The sequence below is a fragment of the Balaenoptera borealis genome (assembly GCF_965194805.1).
Source record: "Balaenoptera borealis genome assembly, chromosome: 18".
NCBI lineage: Eukaryota > Metazoa > Chordata > Mammalia > Artiodactyla > Balaenopteridae > Balaenoptera > Balaenoptera borealis.
Genome location: NC_138877.1, coordinates 75,864,316 through 75,880,913, shown reverse-complemented (window position 1 = coordinate 75,880,913; position 16,598 = coordinate 75,864,316).

Genomic DNA, 16,598 nt, shown 5'->3' with positions numbered 1-16,598 from the left:
CTTTCATAGAAAGAGTGCTAACACTTTGGGGCCAGCTCTATTCAGGGGATTCATGCTAGACTTCTAATCTCGGGTGGCCCGAGTCTACATCTGTCTCCTTTCTCCCTTGCCCTATGCAGCCATCAAAATAAAATCTCTCTTATAAAAAAAATAAATAAATAAATAAAAAATAAAATCTCTCATGTATCAGAGTCCATGGCACAACCCTTGGAAGAGACGTTTGCTTGGAATACAGTCTGCAATATGAACAACAGTGGTGACAGTGGATTCATGCTAGCTCTAGACTTTATCCTCTATCAAGCATCAATCATCGTAAAGTAGCTTTTTCTGTCTTTCAATATTTTTGCCTTGAATTCAAATACAATTTCATGATCCCTGAGTTCTTTTTGTATACGTTTATCAGTGATTCTTCTCCTTTTCTTTATGTCCAACAAGTCTTTGTAAGGATGTTCTAGAATGCATCACTTTGTGTACACAGATGCGGGTTCTATTTTTGATCAAACCAGAAAGATTTTCCTTTAATTAGTTTTTCTTATCCCATTTGCAATTGTTGATTTGACAAGCAAGTTTGATCTCAGTTTTGTCATATTTCTTATATTTTCTTTTCCATTTCCTTTTGAATGACTTTTCTATTTTTTTCTCTTTTACTTCATGGTCTCTGTGTTTTTAATTTGGGGTGTGTGTGTGTGTGTGTGTGTGTGTGTGTGTGTGTGTGTTCCCTCTGAGTGTTTAGAAGGATTAGAGTCTGCATTTTTTTTCATATGGAAAATTCCTTTTTAAGTGTTAATAACATGTTCACAATGCTCTAAAAAAAAACTTAGGCAGGGGATACTGGTGAACAATGATAAGAAAAAAAGCTATTTTTTTATCTGGTTTCCTTTAATTTCCAGATGAGGAAATGAAAACATAAATTATTCTCCTTTCTCTTTTCCCTTCATCTTCCCTACATAACTAATATAATTATGTTGTCATAATTTGTTTTTCCAAAGGCCTTATATATGCTCTTAAACTTCTACTAATTATGTTATCAGCTTTAGGTAATTCTTTTGATTCCCCACCATGAAAGACGTTGGACTCTTAGAACACGACTCCCCTCCTCTCCTTTCCCCTTTCCGTCTCCAGATTGGGTTGATGTGATGTCACATGATTTATGTCATTTACTTCCTGCCCCATACCTTTAGTTCAGGACTGAGACGGATTCAGTGCCCACCATTAATCTTTAACTCCAACATCTTCTTTCATCTCTTAGACGGATTTGTTATCAAATAAAGATTTGTTATCTTCTTTCAAGAAGAATGCATAGTCCCTAAAAGCATGAATGTTTGAAAGTGTCCTTTCTTACTTTGTTGACACTTCAGCCCTCTTGCAGACACTATACATTGACTGAGTAAAGTATTTCCAAGCTCTTCTCCTCCGCCTTCCTCCCTTGCAGCTAGATGTGGCCTGAGAGACCTTTCTGAACCAGAGACGTAAGCGGCACACTCTTGGGAATCTCCCCTGTGGTGTTGGTTCAATGAATAAAAGACAGAGAGAGCTGGACTGGGCCTTGCCCTTTCATCTTGTCTTGGACACAGAGGCAGTGCCCACAGGTAGAGACAGACTCAGTCAACAATCGGCAAATGTGTCTGCTGCCCGGATTGTCTCCCTGGAATACCAGTCCCAGCTTCTTCTATTTATAAAGGTGACAAGGCTAAAACCGTGTTTTCCAGAACCCCTTGCAGCTAATTCTTGCATGTATAATACACGTGCATCCACCAGCTAGATATTTAAGTGATTACACTAACCCTGAATTAGGAAATATTGTAAGTTAGCATTATTAGAACCAACAAACCATATATATCCAAAAATGGCCATTTGAATGCAACTAGTATTAAATCTTAGGAAAATATATACAGCTTTAATATGTTTCAGCAATCAGAATTACCTTTTAAAAGCATTAGCCATCCATTTATTTTTAAACGAATAGAAATTTATTTTATTTAATAGTTCTAAAAGGTGGGACTTCCCTGGTGGTTAAGAATCCGCCTGCCAATGCAGGGGACCCGGGTTTGACCCCTGGTCTGGGAAGATCCCACATTAGTTACTTAGTTGGGAGCAACTAAGCCCGTGAGCCACAACTACTGAGCCCACATGCTGCAACTACTGAAGTCCGTGCACCCGTGCTCTGCAACAAGAGAAGCCACCGCAGTGAGAAGCCCATGCACTGCAAGGAAGAGTAGCCCCCGCTCGATGCATCTAGAGAAAGCCCACGTGCAGTAATGAAGACCCAACACAGCCAAAAAAAAAAAAAAAGTTCTAAAAGGGGAAAAGATACAATGGACAAAAAAGGAGTTTTGATTTCCTATTGATTTTTCATGGATACAAAAAAACTAGATATTATTGTGTGGAAAAAAAAAGAGTTCTTTTTAAAATAATGGGTGGAAAACATCTTAAAACAATACAATTTTCAGTAATACTAGCTCTAAACTCAAGAAAAATGGGGGCAAACATAAATCAGTTGATTTTTCACATAAGCCTTAGCAATATTTAAACCACACAAAGAGCCATTTAGATAAATCAGAAAAAAGAGTTCACAGAGAAAAGTAGAGTGTGGGCCAAAATTTTCAGTAATATGGGGAACGTGCATAGCAGCTCTTTATCAAGTGGCTTTATGATGTATTTAAATAACAGAAAGACAAAAATAATTTTAATTAAAACATTTTAACTTGTCCAAAATAGGTATTATTTTAGATATTATATAGATATTATTAATTCCACAAATATTGGCCGAGCGGCTAATATGTTCCCAACACTTTTCTAGGCACTGACAATACAGTGGTGAACAAGACAAAGTATTTCCTCAAAATCTTACATTGCCTTGGAAGGAGGTCTGAGCCTGTGCACACTGACGGGAAGTGAGGGGTGTTCCCGCCCCTCCCCCAAGCGTCACTTACAGCTCATGCAGCACCTACTACCCCAGAGGCAGACCATTCAGAGTCTCCGCCTCAGTTCCTGCATGACTCTCCTCAGTCTTAACAATAATGAATAAATATTGTGCAAACCAACCAACCAACACATCTCCCCTGCACCCTCTTTTTATCATGCTGTTTTTTGCATGATTTACCCTGGTGGTAAATCATTATTATGTGACTATTATGTTTGCTCACATAAAGAGCAGACGATCCTGATATAAATCAAGCCTTCTTACTGTGGATATATACTAGAAATGATGAGGATTTTTATGCAGTGAAAAGACTCTCAAGCCCCAATGAATTACAGGGCTCATTTGTAGCATTTCTCAAATCAATTAACTTCTGTTGAATTATCACCTTGACATTTTCTTTAAAGTATTTGGTAGCAGGGATTATCTATACTCTATACTTTTTTAATTTTTAAAAATTTTTACATGAAACATCTTTATTTTGCCTGAATTAAAAAATTATTTTTAATTTTTATACAATTTTTAAAGGTTACTTTCCATTTACAGTTACTACAAAATATTGGCTATATTCCCTGTGTTGTACAATACATCCTTGAGCCTATCTTTCACCAGATAGTTTATGCCTTCCCCCCACCCACAAATGGTAACCACTACTTTGTTCTCTATATTTCTTAGTCTGCTTCTTTTTTGTTATATTCACTGGCTTGTTGTATTTTTCAGATTCCACATATAAGTGATACCATACAGTATTTATCTTTCTCTGTCTGACTTACTTCACTTAGCATAATGCCCTCCAAATCCATCCATGTTGCTGCAAATGGCAAAATTTCATTCTTTTTTTATGACTGAGTAGTATTCCATTGTGTGTGTGTGTGTGTGTGTGTGTGTGTGTGTGTGTGTGTATACCACATCTTCTTTATCCACTCATCTGTTGAGGGACACTCAGGCTGCTTCCATATCTTGGTAATTGTAAATAATGCTGCTATGAACTTTGGGGCACATGTATCTTTTTGATTAGTGTTTTTGTTTTTTCAGATCTATACCCAGGAGTGGAATTGCTGGATTGTATGCTAGTTCTAGTTTTAGTTTTTTGAGGAACCTCCGTACTGTTCTCCATAGTGGTTGTATCAATTTACATTCCCACCAACATTGCCCAAGGGTTTCCTGTTTTCCACATCCTTGCCAACATTTGTTATTTTTTTTTCTTTTTGATGATAGCCATCCTGACAGGTGTGAGATGATATCTCATTGTGGTTTTGATTTGCATTTCCCTGATGACTAGTGTTGAATCAGTTTATTGAAAGGTGTGGTGAGTACCAAGAAACATCTGGTCAGCGACTCACAAGTCCAGCAGGTTTGTGTTGGTAAACACAGGTGGGAAAGATCCAGAAGGGCATATTCACCTTGGCTCTACTCAGGGACCCGGAAGGCAAGATAGAAGATTCAATAAACTTGTATGACTGTAAATTATTTAGAACAAATTGTAAAACATTGTTAAATTTCCATCTTACAACCTTTAACAAGACAGGCATTTGAAATATTAACTACAAAATAATTTTTTAAAAGATAAAAAGAAAAAAACAAAAAAAGAAATGCTTTAAACATTAGCATGTACCTATTACTAGATAAGATATTTCTAGTTTCCTGTTCACTTGAATTAGAACAAAGATTTTAAAGTTTATAGAAAACATTCGCACACCAAAGTCCAGCTACTGCAATATAATCAGCTCCTTTTTATACAGAGATTGATAAAGCTTTTGCTAGATTGGCTGTACTTGCTGTCTTATGTGAAACGTTGTAGTTCAGCACGCTGTACAAACTGCAGGGGGAAAAATGGGGATTTTATTGTAATCTGTACTGTCTATAGCTATTAGAATTTTTGTAAACCTAGATCCAGGATTTAGCATATATTTCCTCATCTAAAAATTTAAAAAACAGCAAGCGAAAAGAAATGTAAATTTGATTTATTGTGTCAAAGACAATTATTCTTTTATGTTTATAATGTATTCAAATTCTGCACAGAGAGGAAACTAATTTTAGCTAAATTCTTAAAGGCACAGGCAAAACTTCTGAAATTAGTAAAAATCCTACAATATACCACTTCCCTCTTTTATCAAGTCAACTATACTTATTTGGATATTAATACCAAATATGTTCTTAGTCAATATTTGAACACTCTTCCCATTTTTTATGGTTTTACTCTTTTGTTCTGTTTATAGTTTTCTCTGAATTAAAAGAAAAAAATGTCAATCCTCTTACACTGTTGGTAGGAATATAAATTGGTGCAGCTACTGTGGAAAACAGTATGGAGGTTCCTCAAAAAACTAAAAATAAGACTACCATATGATCCAGCAATCCCACTTCTGGGTACATACCTGAAGGAAACAAAAATCACTATCTCGAAGCTATATCTGCACCTCTATGTTCATTGCAGCATTATTTACAATAGCCAAGACATGGAAACAACCTAAGTATTACTTGCCTGGTTGTTTAAGTGTATGCATAGGTGATCAAAATCAGTAAAAGCAAATTACTAACATATATTAATTAGGCTACAACACTTCTGCTTAAAGAGTAGGTTTATTCTGTCTTTACTGGGCAATTTCTTCTGCCTAGTACAGTGGGAAAATTATATGTGAGAACCTGCAAGTCCCTCAGGGCACAAGGAAGAATTAGGCAATGACTACAACAGGATAGTTACTACAAAATGCTATCCTTACTCAACTTACCCTGAGAACCAAATAGATGTGGTCATAGGAAGTACAATAAGGTTCAATGTGTTATTGATAAAAAGAAATCCCATGTACAGTAATCCCTGCTAACCACAGGGGAAAAAAGTACCACCTTTACAGAACCGTCTCCTTATTTATCAGAAGTATTGTCCACCCTGTCAGGAAAATTCACTCTTCAACCTGGAACGTACTGATGTGAACAGAGAGGATGCAAAAGCAATGCCTCCATCAGAAATATAAAGAAATAAAAATAAACAATAGAAGCAATGAACAAGTCCTTGCCTCTGCTCCAAGACATCCCTTTCTCTTTCCTTCACCTTTCCCATCACCTAAGTAAATGTTACCTATGGGCAAGGCAAACCTAGTAGATTTGAGTTAATGGCTTGAGGTAAGCATGAGATTCTATCAACCACAAAATGTCATTCCACTGGCATGCTACAATGTAATTGTAATCATTAGGGGAATAATAATAATGATGATGATGATGATGTTATTAATGTAGTATCTCTAAGAGGCAAATAAATTACCCAAGACAGAATTATATGGGATGATTTGTGGCTAATTGCCATATGAGGGCCCTGGATATCTAGAAAAAAGGATAGTTCCAAAAGTGGAGATATCAAGAGATGAAGACTAATTTCCTCTGTTTCACACATATCCTTCAAGCTCCAGGGATTGGGCTTTGCTCTGGGCACACAGGGATGATTAAAGTAAAATCGTTGTTTTTAAAGAACTCAATCTAGTGAATGGTGCTAATATCCCCAAAGATAGTATAAAATTTAAAATAGAAGTGTGTACCAAATATGATGAGGACGGGTTTCAGTTCATATGAATGTTGGCACCAGGCCTGAGTCTCGAAGAATGAGTTAAACATTTAGCAAGAAGACAGGAAGTAAAGGACTTTCTCAAGAGAAGAAATCATGTACAATGTGATGGAGAGAAAATAGCAAGGTCAGAGAAACACAAACTCTTCAGCACAGTTGAAGCTTAACAAAACGTACAAAGTTAGGGATAGAGAGACGGGCTAGGGCTAGTTCATTAAGGGTGTGTGTGTGCGTGTGTGTGTGTGTGTGTGTGCGCGCGCGTGCTAGTAGAAGCAGTCGGTAGATTATCTCTGAAAAGCAAAAGAGATCCATTGGATTAATTTATAGAGAGAGGCATTATAACCTGACTTACTATAAAAAGTCATTTTATCAGGAATGATATAAACTTTTATCAGATTTTCAGCCTCAATCAGGATGTTGCTTTTTCTCTTTTGATATATTAATCTGTTATCACGTATTCATTTATTTCTCAGGGGAAGGTATTTGCCTATTTTCTTAAAATTTTTCTTTGGTAATTTCTCTTTCAGATCATAAATATTTTCTGAGGTCAACTTTAAATCTTTCATTTTTCCTAGATAATCATCATTTCATCCAATGTTCAAATGATGAGCTTAGAGCTTAGCAGTAGCCTGAGTGCTTAAGATTTGGAGAATTGTTTCTGTTGCTGTTTGGGCGGGAGGCCGACTTAAACATGTCATTCTATAGACAGCTGTCAATGGGAAGGAAGAGGTTAAAGGTGAAGGGGAAGGAGGCATGTTAAGGGTCAAGGACTCATAAAAATGGGAGGCAGTGGCATCTGCGGAACTGCTGGAAGGTTCCTCTCTCTCTGACTTGTATATGATGCTTTTACTTCTCGTTTCACAAGGAAAAGAGAAACAGATGGCAGAGACCTCCATCCCACATCACCTCTCTCAGCGCCCAGCACCAGTGCGTATGCTTCTGGGTCTTCTCGTTGACAAGGGTGACCTGACTGTAGTCCCGGCTAAGGTCCCCCTCCACTCTGCAAAGACTTCACACCAGCAGCCCTTGCCTCCTCTTCGGCTTCATCCATTTTCCCTTTTTATGACTCCTGCCCATCAGCGCATGTACGTGCTTTTAATTCCCTTAATGGGACAAGAAGACAAAACCAAAATCCCAAACTCGCTTTGTCTCGTTTCCAACCCCAAGTTTTCTGTTTCTCTTCTCAGCAAAACTCCTGGAGACATTTGCCCTCACTCTCTCCAGGAATGTTTTTATAAATTGTATTTGTCTGTTTACTTAGATTTTTTAATTAGGGTGCTGAGATGTGAAAGAAAGTCATCTTATAGATGCCGTTGACATTTTCCAACGTAGAGAAAATGCAGGGATAAACATGATTGCTCTTCCTGAAAACGAACTTGATGGAGAAGGCGGTAATGAGGGACACCTGCTCTCTCTCAATCCAGGACTCAGCGTGGTGGACCTGATCTGTTTAAGCAAGTGGCTCCCGCAGAGAGCTGGGGCATCCCTAGCGGGCTGGGAACAGCTTCCTGCCCGCCTGACTGTGCCAAGGGCAGCCCCAGCTCCTTTGTCGGTGCTGAGTCTCCAGCTGGATTGCAGACCCTCAGGACAGGGGTCAGTGCCGGCCACCTTTGTATCCAGAGAAGTAGCAGGGCTCAACTGCAGCTTTTACAGTGTCTGTTAGTTTGTTTTCTGGTCTTTGAAAGGCTTGTTTGCCTTTCTCTTTTAACTTGATGTTATGGTTTTATTTACAATTTGATTTTTGAATTAGCAAGTCTTTGTTTTCTCTGATGCTTTCTTGCCCTTAGCATTTTCACTGTGGTTCAAATTTGACTTGCTTAAATCGGTTTTCATTCTGTGGCCAAGAGAAGTTATTGGCATAGTACATTGTTCTGGTACTTCCTGTAATTTTCTTTCTTCTTGTTGCAAACAAGTAGCTAGGATTTGTGATTATTTTATAAATCCCTCCTCCTCCCAGGATCTTGGCCGGCACGAAAGCAAAGGCAGTCTGTCTACTGTAAAACGCTGAACCCATTGGGGAGATGACCCCGACTTTTCTGGAGGGTCCCAGGAAGAGGGAAGCCTTGAGAGAGAGGAGATGGGGTGGGGGAGTCCCAGAACACCCGGAAGGGGTGTGAGATCTATGGGTCCTGAGAGCAGGGTCTCCTGGCCAGGGTCTCCGCTGCCTCCGTGCCTCCTGGGTTGCCGTACGGGAGCCCCTGCAGGTGGCAAGACTAACGTGGAAATCATGTCTGTGTTCCTAGGGCTATGGGGTTGTAGGTCCCCAGAGCCCCCTGGCATACCCACTGGGCTCATGGGGGCCAGGGCCATGTGTGTGTTGCCATGACTGTGTAGGCTGTTGAGTAGAAAGGCGTCCCCATCGCCTCGATGCTTAATAAGACTGCATATACACACTGCTTCAGAGCCTGAAAATAAATGAAGTTGAATTTTCTATTTTCTGCTTGGAATGCAATATTTTCATATACAATTGATCCTTGAACAAGGCGGGGGTCGGGTGTGCTGAACCTCCCCACCAGGGAAAATCTAGTATAACTTATGGTCAGCCCTCCTTATTCGAGGTTCCTCCAAGCCCACCAGACCACATCCATTGGGGATTCAACCAGCCCTGGATTGTGTAGGTCTGAAGTATTGACTAAGGAGAAAAAAAATCTGTGTATAAGTGGATCCTCGAAATTCAAACCTGTGTTGTTCAAGGGTCAACTGTATACACACACATATATACAAGTATATGGAGCACAGGTGATTTTCATCATCGGTCTTGATTTGAGTATTTTTTAACTGTTAAAATGATCATTGCAATCACATTACAAAGAGACAGCTACTCTAAGAGGTAACCACTCTTAAAATAGCATGAATCTTCTAAACTTATTTATTTGCATGAGAACACATATACACTTATTAATGAGCTCACTCCACATTTAGTTAATACTCCTTGGCCGTATTTGATGACAGCCCACCAGACTCATTCTAATTGATTAGCTGCCCATTATTATTGTGTAAAATGACTGTTCTTTAATTTATAGTTCCACATCCTTATTGATGGGCATATAGTTGTTTCTTTTCTTTGTGTTTTACTTTTAAAAACATCCTTGAGGATATTTTTGTGTGCACCTCTATGAGTAGATAAATCTAGAGGTGGAATTCCTGGCTCTAAAGATACACACTTTTTAAAAATTTTTGGTTGCTTTTGCCAAACCAACCTCCACAAAGTTAGCACAATTTATACTCCCACAAAAAAAATATTAAAAGCACACAGGTGGTGTGAATTCAGGCCCCATAGAAACAGGAGGGACAGCCTGTGGTTACAGATGCATTTGGGGGGAAATATTTGGTGTGTGCTCTTCCCAAGGCAAGGTGCTGTCTCACGTTTCTGTATACTTGGTTTTGAGAATTTTAAAAATTGTGAACTTTTAGTATTTACTTGGTGCTTAGCCATGCATTAAAAAAAAATGCCTGAAAGTATTATCCAGCATTTTATAAAGGTAATGTTGTATGGCTTTTCTGATTGGCCATATTGCCATATCTGGAAGCCTTGTCTTTTTACATTGTTTCTGATCTTACTATACACAAGTTGTAAATTTTTATGGAGTAAAATTTGTCGATCTTTCATTTGATAGCAAAGGTTACAACTGGTGGCATTTCTATTGACCAATGTGATACTTTTAATAGAATTAAACAGAATTAGACAGGAGTCATGGGACCCTTGTCTTTGTGACTTTGGGTTTTTTGTCACTGTTGCACTTACCTAAAATTATAGAATAATGTGCATTTTTTGACCTCAGAAAACACCTAAACATCTAAATGTGCATGTGTGTATAACTTCCTAGTTGGAGGGAAACATTAGACAGTGTAAAAGTAACTTTATTAAAATGGCATCAATTTATGCTTGGCTCTAATTTCTTCTTGGTTCCAATGCATGGCAGTTTACATCTCCAGATTTTTTTTTTACAAGTAAAACAAATGGCTACCAATTAGACAAATTCCATCCTGGACTTTTGACTACTGGAAACTCAAGTCCTCATCTATTTAAATTTGTATTAAAAAAATCTCTGAAGTATTATTATGCTTCATTTTAGATGTACAGAAATGTAGTGTCAACACATCCGAAATGTAAGACTAAATTGATCTAGAATTTTCTATGTCTGGGAAAACATGACATTAATGTAACAAATTTAAAAGTGGGAAATCAGTAAAGTGACTGGGTTAGCGCTTATCACAATGCCAAGCAATTAACTCTATCATATTTTTAAAGTCAGACCTGCCATTGATCTGTTGAAGTGACCAAGTTGGTGGTAATCAGCATTTTAAATCAAAAGCCTTCGTTACATGACTGAAGCTTTATGAATACCTTAAAACTGGAAGTTAGGTTTTCACATTGCTAAATCAATTAACTGGTTGAGTGAAGAGAAGGGTCATAGGAAAAAATATGGTGATGCCATAAAAATCAAACAAGAATGTGATGGACCAAAGTTTTTACCATCTGGAAAGGTGAGTAATAAAACACTAAAGGTAAACAAGACCTCTAAACTAAAAGACAAATAATTTTCTATAATTATAACCTCTTCACTCAAGATACTTTACCACTGACAAGCTGCAATTCAATCCTCTACCCTTTGGCTGATGGCTTGGACTTGAATTTACTTTAGAAATAAGCTCCATAAGATGAAAGCATTGGAAATGATGTCCTTACATAAAATCCCTCAGTAGTGGAATTACAGATCTGACAATGATTAAGCCAGGAATTTTTACTAATAAATTCATTAATAAAAATGCTACTTTGTAAGATAACTTGAATTTAACAGAAGAAAAAAAAGTGAAACTAAGGACATTTTTGAACTTCAGATAATTGTTCCTTTACCACAAGAGATATGGATTTATAATCAATCCCATTAAGGATAAGCAAAAAAGTATTACAAAAATATTTAAGAATTTGGAGTCCTTCTCTTGGCTTTTTTAAAACTATGCTTCGATATCAGACATTATTGATTTCCTTGTAGAAATTAACATACTTACATTTCTTTCTCTATAAAGTTCCATGAAGCTATAATTACTTTCATAACTTTATTGCTTTATTAAGGTTTGTAACCATTTTTTAAGAAATTCAAAACCACAGTTCTCACAGGTATTCAGTCTTATTCCTATATATAAATAATTGTTATGCTCACCAGTATTCTTTTTCCAAAGCTTCTCTAATTCTGAATTATATCACTATACTCATCTTTATCTATCCATATATCCATCCATCCATCCATCCATCATATACTATCTATCATCTATCTATATATCTATCTATCTATCATCTAGAGATGTAGTTTTCATCTTCATCTGGTGTGTTTGTATTTGTTAGTTTCTCCAGAACTGTCTCTAATTACTACAAAAACTATATACTTCATGATTGGTTACTTTTTCTTCCTCATGTTATCTGCCTTTATTGTTTCATTAGGTGTTACAAATTCTAAAATAGAGTGTCAAAAATCTCACATATTTTTCTCAGCATAGCTTTTTCTTGGAGTCCTCTGTTCTCTGGTCTCCTATTTTGCTCTCCTGTGTCTACCACCTGTCTCTTATTGTTTTATGTTCCTTCATCATTAGTCTAAGAGGGATTACTATTGCTTGGATCCAATTATTGATTCCATTTTGGGGAATGATCCCTTATTTTCAAAGAGCACATTCTAAAGTGAAGGTCGGTAGGAATAAACTGAGTCCTTGTAATCCAAAAATTCCTTTATTTTAAATTTTATTTTACTGGAAGTCTTTCTGCAACAAAATTCTAAGTTAAAATGTTTTATTATGCACAATTCTGAAGGTATTAATCCTTTAACTGGAAGTTTTTGTTGTTATTTTATTTTATTTTACTTTTTTTTAAAATTAATTTATTTATTTATTTTTGGCTGTGTTGGCTCTTTCTTTCTGTGCAAGGGCTTTCTCTAGTTGCGGTGAGCGGGGGCCACTCTTCATCGCGGTGCGCGGGCCTCTCACTGTCGTGGCCTCTCTTGTTGCGGCGCACAGGCTCCAGACACGCAGGCTCAGTAGTTGTGGCTCACGGGCCTAGTTGCTCCGTGGCATGTGGGATCTTCCCAGACCAGGGTTCGAACCCGTGTGCCCTGCATTGGCAGGCAGATTCTCAACCACTGCGCCACCAGGGAAGCCCGTTTTTGTTGTTATTAATGGGAAAAATCTGATCCTTTTCTGATTCTCATCCCTTTGTGGTGATTTTTATTCTGGAAATTTTAGGAACTTGTCTTTAAACTTTCTGTTTTCTATTATTGCACTGATATAATTATTGTATTCTTTTCTCATTCATTCTGTTGGACATTTGTTAGTCTTCTTTTATTTGCAGACTCCTGACCTTTGGCTCTGGGAAACTATTTTGTGTTGTTGTTGTTTTAACCATTTTAACATTCTATTTTCATTCCTATTCTATTTGCCCTTTCTTCCCAGTATTTCCATTTGCTGAAAAAAGTTATGTTTCAATTTCTTGGAATAATCTTCCAGTTTGCTTATCTTTTCACTCATATTTTCCACCTCTTTGAATTTTGTTCCATTTCCTAGGGTATTTCCTTGGTTTTTAAAATCCCACCACTGTTATTTGATATTTTAAATTATTTAAATCATAGCTTTAATTTCCAAGTGTTCTTTTGTTTTCAATTTTTAAGAGTATCTTGTTCTCATTTTATGGATGAACTTTTTTCTCATATCTCTCTCTAGACATTATTTTTCTCTCTCTCTTTGGGTCTCATCTGTTTCCTTGAGTATCAGTTTCTTCCGTGATCAGCTGTCCTAGTTAAACTTGGCGTCTTTCCTACCACAAGGATTTCATTAAGTGATCCAATGGTTCACATATTTGAGATGGAAACAATAAAAGCTGCTTGGAAGCTCTCTTTGTTTGGGCAAGTCTTGTCAACTCACATCCTCATCTTAGGCAATTGTTCAAGAAGCAAGAAAGTAACTTGAAGTGTTCTAATGTGAGCATCTTTGTTCTGGGGCAAATTTCTGTAGTAAAGACCTACGCAGTGTTTCGCTTGGTGGGTAAGCACTTGGGTGCTGGGTAGGGATAGAGGATGCTGTAAACTGACTTAAAACCAGACTTTCCAATATCCAATCCTCTATTTTATACCCTAAGCCTTACTACAGTGATCTTTTGTAGTTGGTATTTTTGAGACCCAGTGCTGTCTTGGGGTCATGCCAATGTCTCTGTCCTTGTCTATAACTTATTCCTTTCCTTTTTTTAACTTGTTGGTCAGTTTGTGATCTGTGGAATGAGGTGTCAGCATCGCTGAGGAGCTTGAGAGAAACACAAATTCTCAGACCCCACCCTGCACCTACCGACTCAGAAGCTCTGGGGTGGCGTCTCGCAAGCTGTGTTTTAATAGGTGTTTTTTTTTTAAGCAGAGACAATTTGAGAATTGCTGCTCTGGACTGAAGCTTCCTCATCTCCACTTCATTGGTTATATCTCCTCCAGCCGTGTTCAGGCTTCCAGAAATTATGGATTTCTCTTGACAAACATGTTTCCTGCTCCTTTCATTGTTGTGTTTTCACGACAGAGGTCACAAATATATATGTCTCAGGGACAAAGCAAATAAAATTAATGAATGAACTGGCTGGGTGACAGGCACAGGGAGTGAAAGGAACTATGGGAGCTTCCCCTAAAGGCTGTGGTTGCCACGTGGTCTACTCTGTCCAGCCAACAGCATCCGAGTAAGAACGTGGGATCATTGTTGTTGTCAGAGTCTCAGGTCTTTCCAATGCGGGGCGGGAGGGGGATTGGAAGTAGGGTGATTTCCTAATCTGAAACATTGTGTGTACCCTCAAAACAGTTTGTGGGCCACCCGGGTAACACTTTATTTATATCATTTCCTTCTTTAATATTGTATTAGTGGAAGCTTGGCAGGAAAAGGAGATGAACCCTTGCTGTTAATCCTCCCCATTTAGGAAACATCTTTCTGTTCCTACTTTATTTTTTATTTTTGGTAAACATCTGAAGGCCTTTTCTTTAACTTGATCCATACTTGCAGCTGAATTGGAAATTTTCCGCAGTCTTTCTGTGAACTAAGAGTAGTGAATGATGGTGAGGTAGAAGTCAGAGTCTTCAGAAGTTGTGTCCTTTTAGTTAAATGGTATCTTTTGTCTCTGCTTTGATTGACCAGCAATTGGACTAGAATAGACCTTGGCTTCTTTCACTTAGCATAATTTTTTTCAACTTTCATGCATGTTGTAGCAGGTATCAGTACTTCATTTCTTTTTATGGCTGAGTAATATTGTTATATGTATATAATACATTTTGTTTATCCATTCATCCACTGATGGACATTTATATTGTTTCTGCTTTTTGACTATCATGAATAATGCTGCTATGAACATTCATGAACATGTTTTTTAATCAATATAATTTTTAAATTTTCTTGGATATATGTGGGAGTGGAATTGCTGGGTCATATGGTAATACTATGTTTAACTTTCTGAGAAATCACCAAACTATTTTCAAAAGTAGTTGCACCATTTTACATTTCCACCAACAATGAATGAGGGATTAAATTTCTCCTCAGACTTGCCAACACTTTTATTATCTGTCATTTTTACTGTATCCACGAGTAGGTGTGAAGCGGTATCTCATTGTGGTTTTGATTTGAATTTCTCTGATGACTAATGATATTGAGTATCTTTTCTTGTGCTTATTTGCCATTCGTATATCTTCTTTGGATGAATGTCTACTTAAAGCCTTTGCTCCTTCTCTTAATTAGGTTGTTTTTCTTTATATTGTTGAGTTGTAAGACTCTTTATATGTTTTAGATACAACTCCTTTATCAAGTATATGATTTGCAGATATTTTCTTCCATTTCATGGATTTTCTTTTCACTTTCATGATGGTGTCCTTAGAAACATCAGGTCCACTTAATTAATATTCTTTTTTAAAATATCAGGAATGGGTATAGAATTTTGCTCCATGTTTTTTTTGCTGTTAAAAGATTTATTTTATATCATGTATGATGCCCTAATGTTGAATTAAACTTGTATATCCAAGATGAACTTAATTGATTACGGCCTAATTTTACATTTGTGTATATGTGTACATACATATGCTTTTGGTTTGTTGGCTTGTTTTTGTTTTGCCTCTTGGTTCTGACAAAGTCTGGGGGTAAGTATTATTTTTATGGTAATTAAGGCTTTGTGTTTCTAATATTTCCAGATATAAATATTTAATGCATCCTGATTTGGTGCATGAATAATGTTATATATTGACTCTCCTGGGCCACATATGGCCCACAGACATGTTTTGTTTGGCACACACAATACTGAAAACATAGGGACAGCTCCCATAAAAAATGTGGAGATTCAGTTTTATTGAAAAACTCTGCATAGGTTTCCCGGAGCTCACATTCTTCCCCAGCAACAATCCTGGTCTAGTTTCTAGTATCCCCTTGGGGCAGGTCATGTGGGCTCCACATTGCTGCCATCTTCTGCACTGTTGATTATCATTCAGTCATTGATGTTACCTTCCTATCGCTGTATAGATAGGAGCATATAATCTCTGGAGTAAGGATCAGAACCTTTACATCTTCATTGTAAATTTATTCTTCCATTGTTTCTGCTCTTATATGTTTTGTAATACTTCTTTATATATATTATTTGCTCTGTGTATGTGTGTTGAATGGGAGATAGAAAAGGTACCAGATCCTTTGATAATTTCAAGTACAATAATAGAAATCTGAAAGACATAGAGGATAGGAGGGAGGGGTTTTCCCTATCTTTGGTGGTCAAGGGGGCTTCCCTGAGAGAGATGCCTGTCTCAGGCATTGAAGTCTGGGTATCCCACTTTAAAGAAGAAGAAATGGACTCAGAGGTGATAAAGAACAAGGTAAAAGTCACAGAGGTATGAAGGGATAGATCTTAGGCTTATTTTACATTTAGCTAAGAGTCATGCCTTATTCATGCAATTTTGGATAGCAATTTTTACTGTTTGTATTATTTTAATATGTGTCTAATCCATTTTAGAATATCAAGCTCCCCAAACCACTCCCAGGATATTTTGAGGTCATTTTGACTAGTTCTTTTTTTTCACTGGCATGCGAGTGAAAACATGTACCTCAGCTAACAGTGATCTATTCTAATTTTTCACTGGC